This window comes from Bombus affinis, chromosome 1 (genome assembly GCF_024516045.1).
Source record: "Bombus affinis isolate iyBomAffi1 chromosome 1, iyBomAffi1.2, whole genome shotgun sequence".
NCBI lineage: Eukaryota > Metazoa > Arthropoda > Insecta > Hymenoptera > Apidae > Bombus > Bombus affinis.
In genome coordinates this window covers 18,350,022-18,367,452 of record NC_066344.1, presented here as the reverse complement: position 1 = coordinate 18,367,452, position 17,431 = coordinate 18,350,022, and the positions used below count along the sequence as shown (strand labels likewise).

The following is a 17,431-nucleotide window of genomic DNA, read 5'->3' as shown; positions in this document are numbered from 1 at the left end:
TTCCACTCGTGACGACTATATTAATATAAAGCTGGAAATATCCTACATTGACATTTGTCTAACTATATTCATAAAATATACTGACAAAGTTGAACTGTTAAGACAAAAGTGTCAGTCTCCAGTTTATGTTTATGTAAATATGTTGTATATATATAGAAGATTATACGTGAAGAGATGTGAGAAAAATATACAAATATACGGGCTATTCCATCGAAAGCTTGACGCGTAATTACCTGCCAAACTATTTATTATTCCAAGAAATATTTCAAATAAAAGTTCGCATAATATTGTTAGAAGGAAATCATGTTCGCCTGAAAGCAAAGTAAATTTTACTTGAAACTTATTTCGCAATACTGAATAATTTAAGAGATAATTTTATTACGTGTAAAGCTTCAAATGAAACATCCTGTATATAAGTATTTCTGTCTTAATAAAATTCAACGCTAATTTTGTCACAAAATCTTAGATATGTGTATATTTCTGTAATTGCGAAGACAGAAAATGTGAAGCCACTTATTTTGAACGATTTGATAATTCTGTGATAATTGTGTTAAATGCTTGGGGCAGCGTGTACACAAAGTTGTAATCACGATAAAAAAGAAAAGAAGCGAGTGTCCGGATACTATTAAACGGGAGTGCATGGTATTTTAGCTAAAAGAATTCCTGGTAGCTGCAATGTTCGAGCAAAAAGCAACTGTTGTTGAATACGCAGTACACTGTTCTCTGCGAGCCGTTCTTCTTCACCTGTTAGCCAACGACATGGAAACTTTCTTCGTGACAATTTGACGTATTCACCAGGGCTACTCGGCTTTTGTTGCCTTTTTAACCGTGCAACACGAGACGCGCTAGCTGCAACTTCGCCGCTCTCGACACGAACTCCAGACTCCAGACGTTCTTTGAAGCTGCCCGGTCGAGCTGCTGTCGAGTGGAAATCTATTGTTTCTTTTTACCACACGTTCTCGTTTTTCGATTTACGAGGGCTGCCGCTCCATTTTTTTTATTTTTTCCTTTTTTATTTATTTTGCCAGGAACGAGCGACTAGTTGGCGACTGTCCAAGTTCCGGTTGTGTCGTCCTCATAGTTACAGATATTCTTACTTTTCCATCCCTATTTTTCGCTCGTTGTCAACTTTATTGAAATCAGTCGTTTGACTTCTAAACAATAATATAATATATATTAACGAATGTACTATCAATCTAATTATGTATTGTACACGCATACCTGCGTTCTTAAGTATTAACGTGTTTCGTTTTATTTATAAGTATTAACATATTTACGGATCTAGTACTAAACGTTATAATTGACTCAGACTATTAAACGGTTTATTTATCACGAACAAAATTATTTTTAAAAAATGACAATTTAGAATATACAGAAGAAATTTGTAAAATTTATACCGACGCCCACAATTCTTTCATCTGAAACTCATTAAGAAAATTTTAGGATAAATCAAATAGAAAATCCAGAGAAGTCTGCCAAAAATCTGAACCTAGCTCATGAAATGCACAAAACCAATTGAAAAAATTTCATTGTTCTAATTTTATTATTCATGATTGGTGAGATTTTTATTACAACATAGTACAAAATAATATATTAATAGATTCTTTATGTCACGAACTTCCAAACAAGAGATAATCCTAGATATTTGAATAAGATCCTAAAGATCTTTGTATTTTGTCTTATTAAGTGTTCTAATACCTATGAACAAGTATATATACAAGTATAATCAATGTATATATAGAAATTCAATATAAGAAACCAGTTTATTTTCCTTCAAAAGAGAGGAAAGTATTGAAATTATAAATGATGTTTTAGCAGTTTCCTTTTGTTAAGGGTTTCTGAAGATTGTTAAGATTTATCTTCATTCTAAGACTTGTGAAATTATGAAGCAACATTTTCCAAAGTATGAACACTATCCAGTTACATAATACATCCTGCACAAGCATTCAACTCGAAAGATCAATTTCCTTTTCCTAAACAGAACAAAACCAATCAAATATATAATCGACCTAACATTATATATTTAACAGTGCCATAAAACAACAGTTTCAAAGGTAGAAATTATCGAATTGATGGAAACAGCATGGATGACCTATCAGAATCTCATCGAGACGTCATTCGACTGCAAAAATGCCATTACCCGAGGTTGTGCAAGATCGAAGTGCAGTGATAATACGATTCCAGACTCTCGTCATTAAAAGCGAAGAACTCTCGTTTCGCGAACACTTGCTTGCTTGAAAGTTCCGGTAATGGCGACAGCCGTATGGAAATCGTTTGTAGATCGTCCAATAAAGATCTCGGGGAACAAGAAGATATCGGAGAAATTACTCATACATGGGGAAACACATAACTCCAAGTGAAACGCGTGTATTAAAACGCTGCTATGGGAAGCGTTACGGTCTGATTTGCGTAAACGACTCTTCCGAAATTGCTAAAGTCCATGAGTGTAGGAGCCAGGGGGTAGGGAGTAAACGTTACTCTCGCATTCTGCTATAAACGATGCACCTAAATGAAATTACCCATTAGAAATTAGATCGCAGCCCGAAAGGCGTTCTTCTGGGTCTATGTCCGACCAAAATTCCCACGCTGAAATTAGTATACTGCGAGGATGTATATAGTGACATTTACTATTAAATATATGTATACGTTTTAGTGGCATTCAGTAAGAAGCGTAATATGTAACTCTGTAGCTATTTCGGGTATGGTACGTATGCGGGTGTATACTGTGAAACGACAAAGGACGTGTAAAGTCAAATAAGGTTTTTAGTGGAATGAAAGATTTAATCTTCTTTTACTAGAATGTTTTTTTTTTACACGCTGTTCGTATTTATGCATTTACGTTTTAAATGTATTAAAATATAGAGAACGCACGTAATAATGTATAGGAAAAAATATACGAAATATGCAAAGCAAAACATTCTTTATATTTATAGATAAAACGATTTTTTATTTGGGTTCCCGTTTCCTTTTTTCTTTCGATCATGTCCGTATAAATTTGTATGAGCGTCTCATTTTTCACTACTTGACGAGAGTTCATAATAAATAACTCTCCTTTAATCCCACTAAATTCAGGGCAAAATTTATGGATCGCCAGATTTCCCCTACAACTTAATGATTAATCACAGTGCTTGATTTTGTCTGAAATTTAAAAATCAATAATTTGTACTTAAAAAGACTGTCTACTGCCAATATAATGACATATCCACGAGATGCAATAGTAAATGAACGAAACATAAGATTTTCACATTACATAACGTTAAACTTGAACTCTTGTTCCTCTGAATCCAATCTTGAATTCCTTTTAAAGAATAAGAGCATCGTAAACGAGTAACTTACAAGTAAAGGTCTTTATAATTTTTTCAGGTAAAGTAGAGGATTTTACAAGATCCTTAAATAAGATATAAAGTAGAAAGTACTTTTAACATGAATGAAACTTTAACGCTGTTTTCATGGTTCTCAAGCTGTATACTAAATCCATTTTAGAATATTGGAAAATATAAAAAATGAGTATTATAAAGCTAAAACCTCTTTTTATATAAATACAGAGATTTTTTATACACCCTCTAAATAATCATTTTGCAGCCAATTTTTAATGCAAAAGAAACCTTTGGGCTATTATGATCTCTTTGATTCTTATTTTAGGTTTATTTCAAAAGAGAGAAATAGTTGAAACGATTGTTATCTTTTGTTACTGAGCAAGAGATCAGAATCTGTTGGAAGAGATACAACGAGTTTTTCATCCCAAGTTCCAGTTAAAATAAATATAAAATATTATTTTCTAGTTGGAAACTAATGTTTGTTTAGTAGTAAATAAATTTGATAAAAGAGATGAAAAAGAGAGAGAGATAAGAGATTCGACTTGTGAGATGTGTACTTTTATTATTTAGTGTTATTAATAATATTTTGTTACTTATATAATATTAAAAAATATATACATTTATAGTACTTACGTACCAATCAATTAAATTCAAGTATGTTAAATTTCATATTATTTAGTAGTAGTTTCACGTTTGATACCATGCAAATGAAATGTTGGACCTAATAAAAATATGGTCGATTAGAAAATGAGTATGGATAAATATTTTTTGTAGTCGCTACATATATACGTATAAACAAAATTATGCAAAGTTATGATACCTAAATAGTTGTATTCTTATTCCGAATAACATTACAGATTCAACGTTTAGTTATTATATTTTATGTAATACGTAATATTATTAAGAGATGTATGTAGAAAGTAAGAACGCTATCGTTTAAAGTGCATACATTTTATAAAACATACTGTTCTGCATAATTTAATTCTTCTTGTCTCAATTTCTGTAAAAACGCAAAAACTTCAGGTACGTTGAATATATACATATCTGGTTAGAAAAAGTATTTTATCAAAAGAATTTTATTTTCTTCGTATAATACCTTTCTTAATATCAAATCCACGATCCAAGAATTAAGATTATTTCACATTGCACGGTATAACAAAGTTGTCTGTAAAAATATCTCATACAAATATTTTTTAATTTATTATTTCTCTACTTTACCTAACAGCGATTATTAAAACTTATTATTCGTTATAGTCGCTATAATACTTTGCTTGAGTATATGTTATAAATGTAATTGAATAAAAATATAATTCAACGCCAAAGTTAAATTACATCAACGCACGTTATGATAAAAATACAATTCTTTCTTTTTGTGTTGTGTAAGTAGAATCATTAAAGTGGTTATAATGAAGCATATAATAATATAATAGCTATAACGAAGTGTTTATCGATTGTTATACATTAACTTGGCACAAAATTATTGTATTAGCGTGGAGTTTCCTTTCGTGATAATTGCTCATACATGAGATTTCTATATATAGTCTTACACAAGAATATACAAGAGATTCTCATTTATGTTAGTCATCAATAATCAAGATTAATAGTGCACTATTCATAACATAAAAGTCTTCTCAAGATCGATGAAGCAAACATATCAAATTATTTTATGTAGTAAATAGTGCCTTAATTTTTGTATAAATTTACATACGTGTTTACGTCCACAAAAAGTGTGGAAATAAGCTGCATAATTTTTACAGAGAATTGTCGAAGTACTTTAAAATAATTGACTGATCTACTTTATACTATTACACAGACATTGTAAAGAATGAAGCAATAACCTTTGCATTTATAGAGTTAACTAAGATCAATGTTTTATCTATGTATCCAAACAATTAGTAGATAAAACAAGTAGTAACAACCAGTAAAATCTATTATTAATATTTAGTAATGACTTTTTCAAATATAAAAATTCTCCATAGAATGGAAACGTATCTTCGCATAAAATGTTCCTTCTTTGTTTGTTTTATTACAGAAAATACAATTGAATTTTTATTTATTTTTCAAAAAATTTTGCCAACTTTTTACATAATTCACATAATCTTGAAATCCCTTTTCCCAATTCTGGCTTCCAGCTGGAGCAGCCGTATAATAAATAGCACGATCGATGTGTTTTCCACATCCGTGAATACGAATACGCGATGTCGTGGATGATATATTTCTCGCACGGACTCATTGCAAATCACGGCCAATATGAACGACATATTTTGAAATTCAAATATTCTCGCCATTGACTTCTGCCTCTGTCTGAAATGCGGTATATACCAAATACCAATTACGTGAATGTGAGCGATTACCCTTGATGACCATATTTTTGACAACAAGTTTTTCCCAACTTTCAATTAAATCGATAATCTGAAATGTCGATCATTTCAAATCAAATAAAAATGAAAGGAGATTGTACCAAATCAACGAAAATCTTAAAGAAGTGACTCGTTGTAGAGTCACGCTCAAATATGTTGCAATTTTTTAAAAATATCGGTATTTTTCGTTTAATTTGACATAACGTATATTCCACCCTGCAACCTTATGTAATTACTGTCATGTAAATAACATGGGTGCTAATGCAACTAAAAAAAGCTAAATAAAGAAAAGAAAGAATAAACATAAAACATTCAGAAATGTTTCGAGACTTTGCACATTTGTAATGCATGACATTTAAGAAAAATATGCTATTTAAATAATAAATATTTATATAATGTTTTTATTTTTTTTTATATTAATTCTCTAAGTAACAAGAATGTAGAATTTTTCCTCTTAATTTTATTTATCAAATATTTATTACATTTTGAAAAGTATTATATTTTGAAACATCTTTGAATGTTTTTTTTTTAATTTAACAATAAAATCTCGAATAATGAATTTTATTCATTTTTATAATTAGAATGAATGAAGATATATTTAATTATAAAAATGAATAAAATTTATTATTCAAGATTTTATTGTTAAATTTTAAAAAAACATTCAAAGACTGAAAGACAAAGTCTCCTTCGTAAAATTTTTAATAATTCTTCATCTGTATAAGATGCTTATTTTATCAAATAAAAGTGATATACTTATAAATATAAAAACAATGTTTGCATTAGAAAAGTAAAAAGAAAATTGTCGTTTCTTAAAATAATCAGTTTATGAGTATACACATACTTCACAGCTAAACATCTTTTATTAATCTTATGAAAGTCCAGTATGTTATGATCAAAATTAATAGGATAAATTATTTTAACAAGGCTCAAAGACGATATTTAACAAATTATATTTTATAAAAAGCAAATATTATTTTTAAGAAATTATATTTTAAATATTAATTACATTTTAAACATATTAATTTCTATCAATATTATATGTGTATATTAATTATATTTTACACTTTTTAAAATTATAGTTTCCAAAAATTTGGTTAAATTTGGTTATATTGGTTAAAAAGAGCGAGAAAAATAGATTACAAAACTTTTCCAGTTTAAACCTTTTAACTCCCAACTAGTCCGCCTAATTTGGAGAGACGCGTACAGACGATATTCTTTCAGAAATTGACGGTCCGCGGTACTTCTGAACAGAGTTTCTCAAATATTTTGTTCTTCTGGAAACGTTTCAGCTTGGCTACAAGAGAAATAAACAAATTTTTGCGTTAGCAGAGAATTGCATTCCTATCTTGTATGTTGTCGATCATAGAATAGAGAAACGAAAGAATAAATGCTTGCCCTCGTAAAATGCTCTTTTTCGATTATTATTGTATGAAAGAAAATCATTAGAAATTAAAAAGAAAATCTATATGGATGTAAAAGCGTCGAATCGACACTACTTCCGGTTTTGCTCAATTCAATAACCCCATAAATTACAGACAAAAATACCGTTATGTTTTCTTTGATCTTATCTTCCTTTGTTTCACTTCCTCCTAATGTAAAATTTTTATAGACAGTGACTTGAACGTTAATATTCGGACATTTCATGATTCTTTAGTATTATTTAACTTGTCTTTCTCATTTAAGAAAAGTATATGTATTAAATAAATAAAATATATATCTCTTTACTAAATACGATATTTTAATGTATATATATTTTAATATATATATTAACAAATATATTGAAGATAATTAGAAATTTGTTCTAATATATTAAAGTCAACTAGTTAACTATTTTAAATAGATGTATGCAACAATATTTCACACATTATAATACCCGAATATTATTGCAACTCACTGTACTGAATTTCTAAATTAGTTGTCTTATTTACTTAAAAATATTTTTGGATTATTTATAAGTTCAAGGAAGGTTTATTTAGTAAGGTTTGGGATGGACGAGTGATTTTTTAAATATTTGGAACTGGTACGGTTTGAGGATCTCTGAGTTTGAAAAAAACAGGCCAGGTGTGACTACAGTGCGTTGAAAAAGGGTGTCTGCTCGATAGGGACTAACCACACTAACTACAGAACAAAAATGAACAAAACAAAAAGTGGGTCGAAGTCCACTTGGGAATTGAAAATAGACTGTTTTAACTTCAACAATCAAACACTGAATCGTCACATGACACTCGACGCACTGTTCTTTACAAAGCAGAAGTGGAAATAGAAAAATATTTGAGATACATTGTATACATGAAAAATATTGTTTACGTCGAAGAAGACATCGTAAGATGTTCTACCGGGTTTCAGAGTGAATAACAAACATACAAAAAATTACGTGCTGTATATCAGTTGTGAATAATAATGCAGAGAAAATGAGGTACAATTGTATCCTTTTCTTAGGAATTCAAATCTTAGAGGGATAAATATAGCGGAAATGAATCCACAGTAATACATAGAAAAGGACGAAGAAAATAATGGAGTTACATAGTACGAAATAAAACGAACACGGAAGGTAGTAATAATAACTTCAATAGAAGAAGGAGGAATGCAGACTCTTCGAAATACGAAGAGGGAAGAAAAGCGAAACAGAGTTAGACTCAAATGAGAAAGAAAAGGAAAATCTGATTGTGGTAAATGCTATTAGGATTGCTAACGATGGATTGATTGAAAATCATCGACCGAAAACAGTTATAATTTTCTTCAAATAAAGCATATTTTTAATATAAAAGTATCTTACACTTAGTATTATATAGATATAATGATTCAATTTATCTTGTATATTTTATAATAACAGTAATTTTATTTATTTTATTCTTTATATATTTATATATTCTATACTTTCATAATAATACTAACAATAATAATAACAATTATAATAAACAAACATAAATAAAATAACATAATAATAACAATTTCATTAGACAAATAAAATATATTTTGACGTAGTAATATTAATGAAAATTTTGTTTACTTTAGTAATTAAGAAGGTGCTATATATTTATAAATATACGTGCTATATGAATATGAAATACGACACAATTAAAATACATTTTTAAAGTGAAGTATATTCTCTGTAAAAGACGTCTGTGTGTCTCAAAAATCCATTAAATATGGTACATAATTTCCAAACGTTTCCAAACACGATCAGCTGTTAAAATAAATTATAATGGATGCAATATAGAGTAAGGCAACACGTGTATAGCAAACGTTTCCACTATCCCTCAGTAAGATTAGGCTTTTGATATGTACATTATACATATATATATCAGTCTTAGAGGATTTAGCATAGCTTATAACGTTTTGAAAAAAATTTGCTAAAAAAGCTTGCACGAAAAATATTATCAGATTTCTACAAGCTAATTATAAGAATATCCCTCAAGTTACTCTTGGAGAATTTTTTTTTTATTGACTAATGATAAGTAATTTCTAAATAACATTGTAAACTTTTATAATAACATATATATGTACCTTAACTCCTAGCAAATTATTATTTTATCAATGTAAATTTCAATTATTTCATAAAATTCTATTTCAGGTATAATATCAAGAATGTGCTAATTTAAAATGTACTTAATTAAAGAAGAATTATAGAATTATAAAATTAAATAAGTAGATAAATTAAAAGGTAAGTTGAAACGCAAATTAAAAATCTATTGAATGAAAAGTATTAAATAAAACACACATAAATAAATAATACACATTATATATAATATGTATATTCTTTTTCTTTTTTTTTATTATTATTTAATTTGTACTTTACAATTTGTCCAACTGGACATTTGGTAAATAAAATATCTATATGTTACTCTTTTCTGGTGAGGAAAATAGTAGTTTTCCTTGGAAGTCTCGCGGAAATCCCACCCGCTTAGTTAGTTTTATTTAGCCTAGAACCATTAAGTAGCCGTGGGTCGAAAATTCTGACTTTTACAGCACGTGTTAACTCTAGGGGGTGCATAATGATACGTTTCAAGACATTTTATACTTCTGTTAGAAAAACGGAAACAAGGAAAAGGACAAATGTATAAATCAGGCACCCTTATTTTTAATATTTTGTATGTACATTATTTCGATCATTTGATGAAAATTGTACGGAAACAACATGTAAAAACCTTCTCATTTTATTTCCAATTGTTAATTAATATTAAGATATATGTATATTTTTTGTTTTTTTTTATTGTTAATTCTGGCTCCAAAGGCCATGCATAGACTTGGTTTATATAACCGTTTTTCTTATCACTCACTCCTTCTCGTCACGTCATTTCTAAATGTATAAATCTATAAAAAGCGTACCTACTACCTATAACATATATTTGAATATCATAGACAAAATATTAATATGTTGTAGGAAATGCCTATGAAGTATTCACCTATAATATTTCGTAGGCATTTCCTACAACTAATATTAATATTTTGTCTATGATATGCAAACAATTAATAAATAATATCCCTCATAAACCCTCATACCTCATAGTAGATAATAAGGATGAGATCTATTTTTTAATAATGATAAAGTTTCCCAGAAAAGATATGTATTTACCAAATGTCCAGCTGGACAAATTGTAAAGTACAAATTAAATGATAAAAAAAAGAACAGACATTTTACACGTAATATACGTTACTACGTCACTCTTTAAAATAAAAAATGCTCAAAATGCTATAGAATACGAATACCTTAATAATCAGCTAATTTATACTAGTCAGGGTTCATTACATTATGCAAGCACAGTAAGTAATTTGTTAGAATCAACGTTACGTTAACGCACCATTTCAATTAATTTATGTTATTGAATTCTGTTTTCTAACGTTATGATTGTAAAAGGGAATTCCAAAAATTTCGTTAATATTTTCATGGCTATTTCTTCTCCCTTTTGCATTTTACAATTTTATGAACTTCCGAAGAAACCGAGGTATCTGTAGTATTATAGTAAATTATGTCTTTTCAAATCACAAAAATGTTGCTTATGTCTCTGGTTTGTATAGTGAAATTATGTAAGATTACATTAATATTCCAATATACTTTTCATATCTTGATAAAACAATATATAATTTACTTTACATTTCTCAACAATCTTATCATTTGTATAACCTTTATGCATTATTTCTCTGCTTGGCCGCTAATGGATTGATACTGGTAACCTGTGACCTGTAGCTTGTGACTTGTACAATGTCGCTAATAATATTAGTTTCGCTAGTAATATTATCATTAGTAACATTAATATTTTTAGTGAAATTTTACGAGTTAGCATGCGACGCTAATAAATTCTCTTGCATAATAGCATTAAATTTAGCTATGAGACAAATAAAGATCAGTAAATTTTACAAATTACAATTCAGCTAATCTGACATCTCCATTTCACGTAAAATTGTAAGATTATAAAATAAAAGTTTAGAACGTGTAACTTCTAACTTCTCAACTCATTAATATCATTAATTGATAAATCATAGTGCACGGCGGCACAGTATTTAATATAGTATTTATAATATTAATAATTAATAATATAAAATAACAATAATACATAATAATTATAACATAAATATAATAAATAAGAATAAAGGACCACAGGACATAGGAAAAACACTAAATGAGACTGGAGAAGATTTAACAGAACTAAAAGTAATAATAGCGAAGAGAAGGGCAATACAAGACGGGGAAGAACGACAGGAAGGAAGCACAGCAAGGAGGCAAAAGCCCAAAGTTGCAACAGTTTCTAGTCATTAGTTGTTAATTTTTAGTTTTTAGTTTTAGTTTTCAGAGATAGAATAATCAAGGGAGTGCAATATAATAGAGCGGATAAGAGGGGAGGTAGATATATAAGAAGCGAAATAGGTATAAGAGATGTAAAACCGAAAGTTCGTCCAAAGCCGAAAGGCACGGACTAAGCAACAATAAAAATAAAATAAAATAAGAATAATATATTATAATATTCTGGTATAATATTTCTTCCGTTTCATGGTCTTACTCAATTCACAAATTCTATTTCCTTCCATAAGTAAAATCAAATCCTTATTTCTTATTTGTTTCTATACTTCGAGCGGTGCATTGTTCAACGACCAGAAAGTGTCGCCAGACGTGAGGCAAGAAATTTTCAAAGACAATATGTTTTCTATAAAACAAGTAGCGGGACTTTATAGAATCTGCACAGAATAAGCATCCGGCGCGAAGGAAGACAGTTGCTCTTGCGGCTCGGTTGTTTACAACGGAAGGATGGTACGTGCGTCCCTGGGCTTTGGCCAAATGTCTTTATTACCTCGCTGTTCTTACATGCCGCAAATACGGCAAAAGTAACTTTTCCTTACGTTAGTTCAAACAGAAGATATATGAACATGGAGCTCAAAGGATATGTTAAAAAAGAACCATAAAGATGAAGAAACTACAGTTACATTGTTACTTATGCTTATGTCAGCCGAGAAAAGTTAAAGGAAAAATTTAGTAAACATCAAATTATTAGACTTTTTCTTTCGCAGCACAGCATCTACAAAGTAACATAAGGCATTTATTTCGAGAGAACGTCATATATCAGTAGATAATTTACGGAACTTGTACTTTTATTGCTAAGGACGCAGCCTTAAGAATAATTGTGTACGTATATGTACATCAGTACCCTGTATCTAAAGTTCAGTAAGTTTATGAACTATTCGTCGTGCCTAAATTCTAGTACGAAGGCGTGCAGGGAAATTGAAAGAAAGAAGTAACATTTTTCTTCTTTTTTCATTTTTTCGGGGTAAAACTATTTTTGTATTTCTGTATTTAAAAAAATACTACAGATTATATATATGTGTGTACATGTAATATACATATGTATATTATATAATGTAACATACATATAAAAATACATCAAAATTTCTATTATTCATTTTTCCACAGAAATACAATAATTATTGCCTTTTCTTCCAATAGATAATAAAGAAAGTTTATTCAAGAAAGATTAATATAGTTACCATTATTATATAAGAAGTTTGTGATGTTGAATGAACAAAGTAGTATTTTATAATATGTAAAAGTAAAATTATTTTCATAAATCTATGACTAAATGTAATTGCATAGATAATTAAATATAATACCTTTAATGTGAGAAACAATTAAATTTAATACTTTTCAGTAAATATATTCGACTTCTGAGATTAAAGATCGCAAGATCCTAGGACACTGGTGACTTTCTATCTGAATATCGTTATGAGTGCTTATTAAATACACATTAAATAAAGTAATTAATGTATCTGTACATTATAATTGTAAAAATAATTTACGTATACCTTGTTAACTTTATCACAATATTTACCACGTAATTTTATCTGAATCTTGGAGAATCTAGCATATTTATAAGAAATGCTAATAATTGCAGAAGAGTTAAGATAACCTGGATATATTAAATTATTATTGTATGAGTAATTAAAAATTAGTGTTATAAATTTTATTATACAGAGTAATTACAGCTGGATTATTTATAATTCTTCATGAGTAAATAAGAAAATGGTATAAAATATAAATAAAATCTTGTTGAGGTTTATTTTTCAACGAAATCCAGTTTAAAATTGCAAATGTATGCAGTTATAGCTAAAATACAATAAAATACGGTTTATCAAGCGGCATATAACATAATGATGTATAATGATATATATATATAAATACATATATGTGTATATAATATACATACATATATGTATTTATTTAGAGACCTACGCAACGTTCACACTTCTGAATTTAAACAAAATACATTATCGACAATATGTTATTGAGTCAATTACAGAATTATTCAAACAAATTGTATATGCATATTTTTCATTTGCATATGCTTATTTATCATGTATAATATTTTCCACTAATTGATTCAAATTTTCAATATCTCTATTGTAAACTACGGTTTTAAGATGAATTTACAAATAAAAATCAAATGACATAAAATCTGAAAATTTTCAGAGCCAAGTGATTATTTCTCCACAGCTAATCCAATATTTTAATATTGTTCGTTAAGAAAGTTACTTTTACATATTTACTTTCTAGTTGAAGCGTTCTAGGTGAAGCACCGTCATGTTAAAAACATTCTTGAAGTCGAGTAGCATGAATCTTAAGTGCATACATATATAATGAACTTGAAATTTGAATTTTTTAAAAAACCAAACCTCCAACGGGAAAACGGGATTTTACATCTTTCTCGTATCTTTTCATAAAGAATTGCCTCATAGCAGTTTATAAGTATGTAACGTCAAGCAGTTAATTTGAGTTGCTTTTAATTAATTTGTTACTTGTAAAATAAGCGCAAAGTATTTGTTGGAAAAATTAATTTCTCAATAAATTTATATTATTTTGCAATCCATAAAATAAGTACAAAACTTGTCATTAATAATGTCATACGAAATTGATTGCAACAAATTTAATAATATAAAATTTTATAAGCATTCTTTGAATATACTCACTTTTAGTAAAATATGTAAAACGACTGAATTTATTTAATAGATAGTCATTCATAAAATAAAATTTACAATATTAATAATGACAATTTCAAACTAATTATAGAATAACTTCAAAAAATTGTAAATTACCCATTATAATATTATGTGTTGTTAGTTAATAATTATAATAAGAACAAAAGTACAAACATTGTTTTATTTATTAAAAACGACTATCATTAACTTCAGTTGCATAAAATTTAGCATTTCTTTAGAACAATATATATTATTCACCAATTTTTAATTGATACTTCTTTCCTTAATGGATGACAAAATATAGTGAAAAATATAGTGAAAAATATAGTGAAAAATATAGTGAGCAACGATTGTGATTAAGTTATTCAAACAGTCTTCATAAATAATTCGTTTAAAACTCTTCTGCACCCACCTTTCTTTGATCCTGAAAAGCTGCTGGTTAAAAGATAAGAGATCCAACACACCGTAGCACAACTCTATAAAAGTTTTTGTCATATTTCTTCTTCAAGATATACATATGGTGAACCACGTATCAAGAACTTCACGTGAAATCGTATAGCCTTCGATACTTTCCAAGAAAATATGTAATTTGAAACGTATTCGTTGATTTATCGTATACGTGGTATTTCATCTTATTCCGTAGTTCTTTGGAACTCTTCGGATAATATTTGCATTATCTTTATATAAGATGTCTTCGAAGTAAGAAGTACCTTCATTTTAAAATTTTACATATTACAATTTAAGAATCTACAACGTCTCTATGACTTGAAATTTTATACATTTAGTTCTTAAATATATAGATTTAATTCAAATCATGATAAATATATTAAAATTGAAATAGTAATATTTTTTTATTATTTCTTAAATCATAATGTTAGAAATTTAATATAATTAGATAGTTAATATTTATTTTAACTCCACTTAAAAAGAAATTTACCAAGTAATATTTATACATCAATAACATACATAAATGCACATCTATAAATCGAAGAATTATATGTCACTAATATATTTCAGTTTTTCCGTAATAAAATTTCTTATTATGAGCCTTTTTTTGTAATAAATCTCAAATAAAAAGACTTTTAGAAATACAACTTCATCTTAATTTGTAATACATATATTACCTACGGAATAATACCTATTTATTTAAAATGTAAAAATATAATATGCTCCAAACTTAATCTATTTTCCATTATACGTATAATTCTGCATTATCTCCATATAAAATCCCGAAGAAACATTTCCAGCAAGCCACCACTTGATCTTACTGCCGGAAATATCCGATAAAAGCTTCTTCCCTCTCTTTCGCATCTAGATTAGTAAATAATCTTCTCCACTTTGTTTTTATAGCCAATCGTATCACTTGTTCCTTTCTTGTAGTCATGCATGTAGTATACCCGTAAGTAGAACAAAGATGGGAAAAAACATCGAAAAAGATACCAATAAAGAAGTACAATCGAAGTCTAAGTATCAGTTTCTACAGCTGGGCACAATGCTCGTATTACACAACGTAAATTTTCAGCTTGAAACAAACGGCAACTATTTAAAGCAGACTACGAAATCGTATTTCAAGGATCGCCAACGCCGCTGGCGTATGATTGTTTTCAACCCAAAATAGAAATTTAACTATGTAAATATGCTATAGACACATAAATAGATATTTATATGCATACATAAATATGTATATATAAATAGCGTTTACTTTTGACTTCTGCAATACATTTTTATAATGCCTTGGAATTTACACATTTGCATAATTTTCTCATGGCATAAACTGACAATTCTATCGCACATTTAGAATTATTGCACTTCAGTAATTTTCATATTTTTAGATGAATAAAATTTGTAAACTAATAAAATGGAGAGAAATGTACGTATATTTACGCGTATATATCATAATTACGATTTACCGATGTGTTAATCATAAATATTCTTTGTAACATAGAATTTCCATACTTCTGCACATATTTTCATCATTTCTATGCATACGACAGGTATCACAGAAGCAGTCATTTGTGCAGAAATACGTATTATTACACACGAGTGCACGAGTGTTTGACCACTGATGCATTTCCATTGTTCACATTACATTATTGCTGCAAAGTTCAATCGAAATATTTTCGAAACAGAAATTGACAATAACATTTAACATTTACGTATAATTCAAGAAAACATCAAAAGTTACTCATTTAAAGCAATTAATTGTTAATAATGAATAACATTAAATAATTATGATTATAATAATAGGGTCTTAAATGCTTTATTAGAAAATTATAACAAAAATACAGAAATTATACATTATTAATTATACAAAATGACTCGATTGTTTTTCGATCGATTGATGATGTTTACTAAAGTTCTTGTTCAAAGTGTCATCCGTTCTTGTAGATACAACACTGACAACATTTTTGTGCAGAATCAAACAAACAACCAGTCATTTATGATTTTGATATTCTTGTTATAACTTTGTAATAAAACATTTACGACCCTATGTTTATATAACATCTTTTTCTTATTTCTAATCATAGAATATGCTGACACCGTTTGATGGATCAAGACGAATGGCAGGCTGTGCATTTAATTATAGTCATAATAACTAAATCTAAATTGGTGAAACAGTTTCTTTGAACTACTTTTTAAATTATAATATTGCAAATTTAATTCAATTTAGATATGAAGTTTCTTTTAGATAAAACAAAAATGAAATTTTCATTATTATTAGACTTAAGGAGAAAAGGTTGATATTAATTCCATTATTATTTAAAAAAAATCTTTCTTCTTAAGTAATATTAATACATCTAAAATAAACATACATAAACCAACAAAAGATATCCTACTAATATATTTTAGTCTTTTTTTTTTGTAACAAAAATTCTTGTTACGATGTTCATTCCTATAATAAATATAAAATTAAAAGCTATTATATCATTTTACTACATACATATTGTATATAGGTATGTACATATATATGTAGATATAGAACGATGCTTAATTACCTAGTTGAAATGTAAAAATTCACAAAGCGATAGTCTACTTGAAACCTTGTTACATAAATTATAAATGTATTTCCATTGCCTTAAAAAAAAGGATTGCATTCTTAAAGCAAAGAAATCCTACTTTGCATTGATATAAGTTTAATCTGATGCGAACCATTTACGCTATAGCTCCATCTCTGTCTGTCTCTCTAAATAACGATTTCGTAACGAAATATTTTTTATATCGCACGCGACAAAGTGAGTCAATAGCAAACGCAAACAGAAAAATATCAAAAAAAAAAAGAAAAATGCACCG

General features: G+C 28.1%; 1 protein-coding gene across 11 annotated transcripts in view; it reads right to left on the bottom strand.

Moving 5' to 3' along the window:
- LOC126917895 (5-hydroxytryptamine receptor-like) overlaps positions 1-17,431 on the bottom strand; it is a 318,089-nt gene that overhangs the window by 286,738 nt on the left and 13,920 nt on the right. The window lies entirely within an intron of this gene.